Source organism: Phacochoerus africanus, chromosome 16 (assembly GCF_016906955.1).
Source record: "Phacochoerus africanus isolate WHEZ1 chromosome 16, ROS_Pafr_v1, whole genome shotgun sequence".
NCBI lineage: Eukaryota > Metazoa > Chordata > Mammalia > Artiodactyla > Suidae > Phacochoerus > Phacochoerus africanus.
The window spans coordinates 18,480,835-18,489,642 of NC_062559.1; the positions used below are offsets into that span (position 1 = coordinate 18,480,835).

The 8,808-nt window shown below is 39.8% G+C and overlaps 1 protein-coding gene across 2 annotated transcripts in view; it reads right to left on the reverse strand.

The window, feature by feature from the left end:
* CPA5 (carboxypeptidase A5) overlaps positions 1-8,808 on the reverse strand; it is a 54,259-nt gene that overhangs the window by 40,283 nt on the left and 5,168 nt on the right. The gene's annotated exons all lie outside the window — the stretch shown is intronic.

The following is an 8,808-nucleotide window of genomic DNA, read 5'->3' on the forward strand; positions in this document are numbered from 1 at the left end:
GTCAATCCACAAAAACATCAGTAAGATATCACTAAGTAAGATGTCAATGAGGTTACCACCCATGTTTCCTTCTAGGAATTTTGTGGTTTCAGGCCTTACATTCAAGTATTTAATCCATTTTGAGTTGATTTTTGTGTACAGTATGAAACAGGGATCTAGTTTCATTCTTTTGCAGGTGACTGTCCAGCTTTCCCAACACTGTTTATTGAAGAGACTATCATTTTTCCATTTTATGTTCTTTGCTCCCTTGCCATAAATTAATTCTCTCTATATGTGTGGGTTTATTTCTGAGCTCTCAATTCTGTTCCATTCACCTGCAAGTTTGTTTTTGCCAGTACCATGTTTACTATAGCTTTGTAGTATAGGTTGAATTCAGGGGGTGTGATATCTCTAGCCACGGTTCTTCTTTCCCAAGATTGTTTTGGCTATGTGAATCTCTTCAGCCTTGAAAGATAAACTCAGAGTAGGAATTCTATAAATGTGGGGTTTTTTTCTTCAACACTTTACATGTTTCACTCTGCTATCTTCTTCCTTACGGTACGTAGTAAGGTAACCCCTACCCCCGCAGCTTCTTTCAAAATTTTCTGTCTTCATTTTTTTTTTGCATTTTATATATGATATTTTTATTACACTGACCAGTAAACAAATCTTCCCTTCACTCCAGAGAGAAGATTATCTCTGTCTTACAGAGCTATTTATTGTGTAAACATCCTTGAAAAGATAATCTGGAAAAATCTGGATGTGCAGAAACTTAAGAGATCCACGGAGAATTTACCCATATATAAAACACTGGGAAAATGGCACTGGAAATTGAGTTTAAAACAGTGCCCTCAGCCTTGGTTGTCCTTTAGTATCGCCTAAGCAAATCTTTACAAACCAATATCCACAGATTCTGTTTCAATTGTCTGGGATGGAACCCAAGCATCGGTAGTTTCCAAAAGCCCCCTGGTGATTCTAATGTATAGCAGGGTGGAGAACACCTGTCTAAAAGATGATGCAGCAAAGTGTGATAAGTAATATATATTTTTAGCTCAGTGCTTCCCAAAGTTTGCTGGGCATGTGAATTCCTTGGGAATCATGTGCAATGCAAATTCTGATTCAGTATGTCTGGAAAGGAGCCAGAGATTCTGTTTCTGACAATCTTCCTGGTATAGCCTGATGCTGTTATTTGACTCCACGGAGAATTATAATCTGTGTCTACTGATTACTTTCATATACATACATGCTCAGGAATTTATCATGTATGAAATGAGAAGACAGCCTGACTCTGGAAGATGGTTTTGCAGTAAGAGTGAGGCCTATCCTTTCCAGGATCACAGAAACACTTTGGGTGTTGAGATCCCAAGAAACCGGACAGACACTTTGGGGTGGTTAAAAAAAAAAAAAAAAAAAAACAGAAATTTAGAACACAGGGTCATTACATCCTAAGCAACATCTTTACTCTGAACCTTACATTGCTCAAATATTAATGATAATAGTTTAGGAAGGGTCCACAAATTTGGATCAGAGAGTGTCAGAGAAATAAAAAGTAAAATCTTGATATTACTAGAGCAAAAGCTTCATCAGGTTTGAACAACTCAGGAAAACACTGATTAACTTGTTATTATTTCTCCTTCTGTTTGGAGTAAGGAAAATCCTCTCTGTACTGCCTTCTCTCAATCTTCTGGTTTAATTTCCAAAGGTCATGATACTACTGCCTCTGAGACTGCAGGGTTGGCACCTATATTCCTCCACCACCCTGCAGCCCTGGCAAAGAGTGGAGAGGAAATACCCTCTTCCAGGCCAGTGCTATTCATTAGCAGGCCTTCCCTAGCTTAGCAATTTGTCCATTTTCCAGCTTGAACAAACATCCTTCTGGCTCCATGAGTTCCTCATTTGTTTTTCTGAGTAAATGAAAGCTTCCTAGACCTCCTGCCAGGCACCAGGGAGACTGGAGGACATAGAGAAACATGCCTGTTAGATATTCAACCCATTGATGGCCCTGGGGTGCAAGGGAGGAGGAAGATCTGTTGCCTGCTTCTTTGACCTGCCTCCTTAACATACCTGTTATATACCTGTTCACCACCAGCTGCCTCTAGAAGCATTTTGGAAATACCACTTCACAATGATGAGACAGGTCATTCTTCCTTTCCCACTGAGCCTGACTTCTGAGTTTTCCAATACAGATTTACTGAAATTAGAGCAGAAGGTCTTTGCTTCCCCTGACCTCTGTGTTTCTTACATCCATGAGAAAAGAACAATACCATGGCAAGGTACTCAGAGCTTAGGAAGGGAGATGCCTCAGTCAGTTAGCTAAGTGGATCAGATGAGAAGCTAACATGGCTGCTGGTATTGCCAATTTGGGCTTAGGCACTGAGGATCCAAAATAAACAAAGCCTTGGCTCTGCCCTTGAGGGAATTTCTATGATTAAGTCAAGTTGTTTAAATATTCAAATAATATATCTTGTCATCCAAGATTTCAAAGGGTTAATAATAGTTAAAGATGGGAGTAGGTGGTTCTATGGGTTGTCTAATCTATGAAAGGGCACAAAGTCACTGAAGAATGGAAATGGTCTTTGGTCCATTCCAGATGTTTCATAATACTTAAAATACAGTCCCTTGATGACAATGTTGGGTGTAGACACAGGGGGCAGACCCATAGGAACCAGGCAAATGCCTCTCAATTGTGGTCATCATCAGCCAGCAATGGAGCCAGAGAGGGAGACCTGGTTCTCATTTCCTTCCTAAATTCCCTCTCATCACTGCAAACGTGGAAATGCAAAGGTTTCAGGGGCCAGGCAGATAATACAGGGCTGTGTGACCAAAGGCACTGGAGGAACTCTGTGCATCTGAAATGCATTCAAATTGCTTTCTCAGAAACCATCCGCAGAGCTGGCCTTGAGAATCTGCTTTGCCATTCACATCTATGTTTGGGACATGTTACTTTACCTCCTTAATTCTCTGACTCCTCATTAGTTAAATAGGGATAATAATAATACCCATTCTGTACGTATCCCTAGGTGGTTGTGATGATTTAATTATCCAATTATCTATAAAAGCATTTTAAAACTATAAATCATTACAAAAATGCAAGCAATTTAACCAATATCAAGTCTTCCTTATCTCTGAATGTTTAATTTATGCTCTGTTTCTCTTAGAACTTAAGGACATACATTCCGATCTATTTTCCAGAATTCCACTGATAATATTTGTTGGGAAATGTACTCTTTTTCTGCCGCCCTAACTTGTTGAGAGTATGGCTTATGCGACTGTTAACTTGCTGCCCTGCAGCAAATCAAATCAACAAATATTTAGTAGCTGCTGAGTTCAGCTTTGTAGGCGATACAAAAAACTATGAGATTCACTTTCTGCATTAAAGGAGCAAACTGCCCAGCTGCACCATGGTACCCATATATTCTAGAGGAGGAAAAGACTGCCTGTGCTCTCTGAATGCCCCCAATACACCTGGAGCTGTACTTCAACTACAAGTAACAGCTGGTCTTTGTGATTTAAGGCTTAATTCAAATAGTAGAGAGAATTTATTTTACAAGCTCTCTGGTTTGGCAGAATTCCAGAATTCATCAGTTAAGGATGATGATAATGATAAAAAAGATTTTTCATAGTTGGTCTTAAGATAGTGAAACAAAAAAGTGCAATCTACACAGGACATTCCAAAGCTGAAACATACCCTCAGATTAACCCAAAATAGACTTACAGCAGGCATGGCCTTCCTAGCACCTGTAAAAATCAAAGGTGACCCTACATACTTGACACAGTTATGCTTGGAAGCTGGACCTGTGAAAGTTTCAGGCAATGTTCCTTTGATTAATCCAGTAAAAGGCCATCAATACCTGTTTAACATAGGAAAGCTCCCAGAGAAAGAATCCCAAAATTTCAAACCCAAATAATACAAAAAATGACAACTAGTGCTTGTCCGTGAACTGTTGAGATCTTTGTCATTAAGTCTCAAGATAACTCTAAAGTACATAAGGCTTCTAATAAGGGAAAATGCCAATGTCCTTATTCATAAGTGAATTTTCAGTACTTGGTAAGAATAACAATTCAAGGGAGTTCCCGCAGTGACTCAGCAGAAACGAATCTGACTAGCACCTCAGTTTCAATCCCTGGCCTTGATCAGTGGGTTAAGGATCTGGTACTGCTATGAGCTGTGGTGTAAGTCACAGACACGACTCAGATCTGGCATTGCTGTGGCACAGGCCAGCGGCAACAGCTCCGATTCGACCCCTAGCCTGGTAACCTCCATATGCCACGGTGCAGCCCTAAAAAGACAAAAATAATAGTAACAATTCAAGCTAACACACACTGAGTATTTCTACTTCCAGGTAAGGTGCTGAGTATTTTAATACACTGGCTTACTGAATTCTCTGGATAAGCTGTTGTAAAGATGGTCATTATTCTCATCTTAAAAATGAGGAAACCAGCGCTCCCAGAGGTTATATCATGGCCCAAGGTCACTTGACTGAGAAGGAGTTGGGCTATTACGCAGCTCCTCACCATCTGTAACCAGATGGAAGTGGGTGTGGGCTGCCTTTCAGTCCCCAGGTAGCTGCTGCTCAATAAGTGGCTCTGGTTTCAAGTGGGCAGCACATGGATGACAGCTAATTCTACGCACAACCATGGACTGTATCCCTCCATCCTATCAGTTACATCATAGAAGGTCTTCTTTTGGTCCCCAATAGGACTGGGTATAAGACCTGAAAACAGCTCAAAAGCCCTGCCCAATAACGAAAAAAAAAAAAAAAAAATTCGAAATACTTTTTTCCACTAACAATGGATTATCTCTTTTCTATCCCATTTCCCTTAATGGTGGGAAATTCCATGGAGACTGGTTTGATGAGGTATAAGAAATGTGTTTCAGAATCTTAAGTTGTGTCCATGATTGTTTATGACTCAGATCTTTTTCAGTGGGGTCTTCACTTAATAGAAGTTATCGATTACTTGTCTTAGACAAAAAACCTATTGCTCTTGAGATTTTCTACCTGTAAAATGTGGATAATAACATTTAGCTCATTTTTTACATGTGGCTTTGGGGAGTATAAAAATATACAAAGAAGAGAAGAATAATTTATAATACAAGACAAATGCCATCTTCTCTAATATTCCCAATCTAGAGGCCCCCCCACCCATCTCTCTCCTGATAGCAGCCAGTTTTCTTTTACTTATAGCAGCTCTCATTACCCAAATTAAAATTAATTTAATTGTTTACTTGAGAACTTCCTAACTACTGTGAAATTCCATGCAAGGAGGGTTTCTGTCTTCTTGTTTGTCACTGCATTGCCAGCATATTAAACTGTCCCTGGCACACACTAAAGTCTCAATAAGTGCATGTTGAATAGTAAAATCTTTTTTTTTTTTAATCTATGCCTTTGTAAACATTTTGAGAACTGGATATTAGGTCCACAGAAATAGACTAATTATAGTCTTTGATTAATAGCACGTCTTTTGTTATCTTTTAGCCATTGAATTAGTTTGTTTGGTTTTTTTCAATCAAGTAATAAATAGCTGGAGTGGTGGGGGGAACAGGAACGTAAAACCAAAGCTAGGGTCATCAGAAGGTCTTGACTCTTATCTCCCAGTCCCTCCCTATCTAAGGTAATCATCATTCTGAATTCCAATTTATTTCCCTAGAAGAGGCTGAGATGGGATTCTTGCCTTGGTGATTTACTGAGGGAGTTCTCAGGAGAAAGGGAGTTTTGGGAAGCAGGGTGGGGCAGGGAGAAAGCTAAGCAAGGATGTGGAATCAGCTGGAGACTGGATTTGGAGCTCTGGAGCATACATTGAACCACAGCAATGACTCCACTTTGAAGCAAAAGACTAGCTTTTTGTACCCTTGAGTCAGGCAGTCAGTGGCTGGCATCTGGGGAGGTGATAGAAAGAAAGTAGCTGCATAGTTTTCTGGGAAAAGCAGCCCCCATTTGGCGATTCTCCAGAGAAGGATGTAGCCTTGAGCTGTTGACAGCCAACACTCTTGGCAGCTGGGCATGAGTGCACTGGACCAGGAAAAAAGGTCCAGGCATGTCTGCTATATCTTGCTTTCCTTCCCCCATTCCCACCCCCGCCCCCAATGCCAGATCCTGGCTGCATCCACAACCTTTGCCACAGCTTGGGGCAATGCCAGATCCTTAACCCACTGAGGGAGGCCAGGAATCAAACCTGCATCCTCATGGATACTAGTTCTTAACCTGCTGAGCCATAATGGGAACTCCACCTTCCCTTTTTTGAGTTATAATTGATTTACAATATTGCATAAGTTTTAGATGTACAAAGTGATACAATTTTTAAAGATAATACTCCATTTATAGTTATTATAAAACATTGGCTATATTCCCAGTGCTGTACAATACCCTTGTGGCTTTTTTTTTTTTTTAATTTTCCCACTGTACAGCAAGGGGATCAAGTTATCCTTACATGTATACATTACGATTACATTTTTTTTTCCCCACCCTTTGTTCTGTTGCAACATGAGTATCTAGACAAAGTTCTCAATGCTACTCAGCAGGATCTCCTTGTAAATCTATTCTAAATTGTGTCTGATAAACCCAAGCTCCCGATCCCTCCCACTCCCTCCCCCTCCCACTTGTGGCTTATTTTATACATAATTTGTACATCTTGATCTCCTACTCCTGTCTTGCTCCTCCCTCTTTCCTCTCACCACTGTTAATCTCTAGTTTGGTCTCTATATCTAAGCCTGTTTCTTTTTTGTTATATTCCCTAGTTTGTGGAATTTTTTAGATTCCACATATAAGTGATAATACACAGTAGTTTTCTCTGCTGACTTATTTCACTACTGCTTCCCTTTTTAATTCAGTTTCATCAAATTTTATATGTCTTCCTTATAAGTGTGTATATATAAAATATATACACATACCTTATTCACCCATTCTCCTACCGGTGGACTTTTGTTTTTAGGTTTTTGCCAAACCTAAACAGTGTTTTAGGTTTTTGCTAAACCCGAACAGTGTTGCTGTGAACATTCTCACGTATGTCTCCTGCTGCATATTGCAAGAATTTCTTGGGTTTACGCCTGGAGTGGAATAGGTGGATCATAAAGTGTGAACTTCAGAAGATCATGCCAAACTATTTTCCAAAGTGTTTTACTAATTCACAACCCACCAATAATGTATAAGAGATCCCATTATCTACCTTCTCTCCAACTTTTTAACTTTTGGAAAACGAATGAGTATAAAATGGCATTTCATTGCAGTCTTGATTTGCATGTCTTCCATCAATAACCATCTCTTTATCAGAATACCTGTTTATCAGAATACCTGTTACCTCCTAAGTGAAATGCTTGTTCACATCTTTTGTCTGTTTTTCTATTGGATTATTTGTGCATTTCTTATGATCTGTAGGAGTTCTTTTTATGTCCCTTGTTGAGTGTACTATGAATATTGTGACTATCTTCTCCTAGTTTGCAACTTGTCTTCTCAAGTTTTTATGGGGTCTCTTAATGAATTTTATTAGCTCTTAATTTTATTATAGTCACAGATATGAAGACTTAATGTTATTATACCCACAGGTATTCCTCCATGGTTTTTTATGTCTTATTTAAGGAATCTAAAGGACAAGCTCAGTCTTTGGGGCAAGGGGGTTCCACAAATAGAGCCAGGTTACAGGCATGTCACAAAGGCAAGTATTGTCACATCTACTGAGGCCTTATCTGGTCTGAGGCAGCTCAGACTAGCCAGCACAAGCGACCAGCTGGCTGGCAGGTGTGTTCTGGTTATAGAATTGGATGTATCATGTTATTAGAGCTGGATACCATTAAAAATTCTAATCATAGACTGTAATTAACTTTCCGTGCTCTGACGCCCTGCTCACTAAACAACCTTTTGATTATAATTTGGCTTTCCATGTATTTGTGCCTACAGGGAGAGAATGTACTGTTCAGGCTGACGTGAGGATCCAATCCACTAAACAGTTACATGCCATGATGTAAATTAATAAATTCGTATTCTGATTTTATCATCTGCCTTATCTGAGCTCTGTAGGCGTGAGTCAGCATCCCCAAGTCTAATCAATATGGACATGGAGAATATCAAGCTTCTGAGTTGAAAAACTAAGAACTAGACCTAGGACTGGGGCAAAATCACCAAGGTAACATTACCCTGGGGGCCCCTCAGCCTGATGAAGAAGGCCTTCCTACATGTCATGTGATACGGAGGGATTAAAATTGACTTTTGACATTATAAAGAGCTGCATATTCAAAATCATGGCTTGGTTCCATTCAGGTGAAGATGAAGAATAGAAGATGATCAGGAGACTCATATTGAATATTTATTGGCTTATGAGCACACACCAGATGCTGCACAAATCCTAGGCAGAAGGATAAGATTTACAGACATGTTTGGTAAAAGCAAATTTAAAAAAAAAGAAAGAAAAAAGAAAAAGGGCAGATGGTACATGCTGAGAAGGAATGAAACAAGAGGAGCCTGACCAGTGAATCCTTGCTCCACATTGGTACTCACAGTCCAGGATGCAACACATAAAAAGGCAACTTTAAAGACCAAAAACAACACACACACACAAACCAAGAGAAGGAAATACAAGTTACACCAGAGTAAAATTGGAATGTGGTCTCAGGGTAGTGAGACTATCCAGGCCAGAGGAGTGATTTAGGACCAGTAGGGTGAGAGCAAGATCTCTGAAGTAAGTTCAAAAGGCAAAGTGGAGGTGAGCCCATTAGGACAGATGGGGATAATTTAGCAATCCCGCTATTAGATCACCACTTCATCTAGGGTTTCTGAGTGAGCAGTACCTATAGTGACATAGTTTCCCTTCTGGAATCCCAGTTACACTGAGTAACAA